A 1,571-nucleotide genomic window follows, 5' to 3' on the forward strand; every position below is an offset into this window, starting at 1 on the left:
ATTTGGTATCGTTATTATTTTGTTCGTTTCTTATTATTTTATTTTTTTCCACTTATTTTTCGTGTTCCCGTGTTAGCATTTTTTTGTATTTATGGCTTAATTTAGACCATTCATCTGTTGTGTGTATTAATTCGTACGTATATTTGTAAATATGTGCGCATTTTTGTGTGTACGCCTGCCTTAGTTTCTTTCATAACTTAACTTCTTTGTCTTTACTATTCTCATTGCTTAACTGTTGTCGTCTTCATCATCATCGTTGTCTTCATCATCATCATCGTCTTCATCATTTTTATCGTCGTCATCATCATGTTCGTTACATGGCCTAGTGGTTAAGGTCGCCTGGTGCTGTTTCGCAGTAACCGAGTTCGAATATGACAAAAAGATCCCCGACTGTCACATGCTTCGTGTGTTATGCGTCATTTGGCGTGTTGTTCATTCCTCTAAACTTTGGAAAAGTGTAATTGACCTTTTTTAACCTTTAACCTTTACATCCTTCTCCTCCTTCTTTTATCCTCTTTACGGACATTTTGTGGTTGATCAATTGACATAATTTCTTCAAGAATTTCTTAATTGCCTGAATGGTTTATAGTTCATTTTGATTGGCTGATTGATTTATAGTTCAATTTGATTGGCTGACATATTCATCAAATTGTTAGCTCGTTGGTTGATTAGTCGTTTGTCTGCTTGATTGGTCGCTTAATTTTTTAGTCGTGTGATTGGTCATTCTTATGAATGGGTGTGAGAAGAGAAGCGCAAACACACACACGCACAAACATAGACGCGCATATGCACATTCACATGCACACACACACACACGCACACATTGAATCACGTAAATTATGACGTAGGCAGTGCTTTGGTAGCCTCATCGCAATTATTATCAATGCTTCCCTAATTACAGAACAATAACAACGTGATATCTACGTTTGTCGAGCCGGTTGTAACGATGATGATGATGATGACGACAATGATGATGACGATGATGATGACGATGATGATGATGACGATGCTTTTAAACTTTTCATCATCCCCATCATCAAACACAACAACCAACTCACAAACAAAAGTAGTTGTTTCCATGAAAATTCAATAACTCAGCACTCATTGAGAAGTCTTTGTAATGCTGGGATCATATTTGTGATGAAAATTATGCTGCTGCTGCGTTGTTGTTGTCTTTGATGATGATGTTGTTGATGATGTTGTTGATGTTGATGTTGTAGTTGTTCTTGTTGTTGATACTGATGTTAATGTTGTTGATGCTGATGTTGTAGTTATTCTTGTTGTTGATGTTGTTTATTTGTTTCTATTGTTTTGTTTATTTTTACTTTTCTGAATGAATTTAACATGAGGACGACGATCGCCATCAGTGCCAGCGTCGTCAACTCGTTACGTCTCCATAATAAAGAAGGCATCACAAAAGAAGCATTTTTGAATAGATGAAAAAAATGAATAAATGAACGAATGAATGAGTGAATAATTGAAGGTCTGATAAACAAGTTTCAATATTGACGACTGAATGGAAGTTTAATCCCACAGTCACATATCAAAGCAAATTCCACAAGCAATGCTCA

The sequence above is a fragment of the Helobdella robusta genome (genome assembly GCF_000326865.2).
Source record: "Helobdella robusta unplaced genomic scaffold HELROscaffold_65, whole genome shotgun sequence".
In the NCBI taxonomy this organism is placed as follows: Eukaryota; Metazoa; Annelida; class Clitellata; order Rhynchobdellida; family Glossiphoniidae; genus Helobdella; species Helobdella robusta.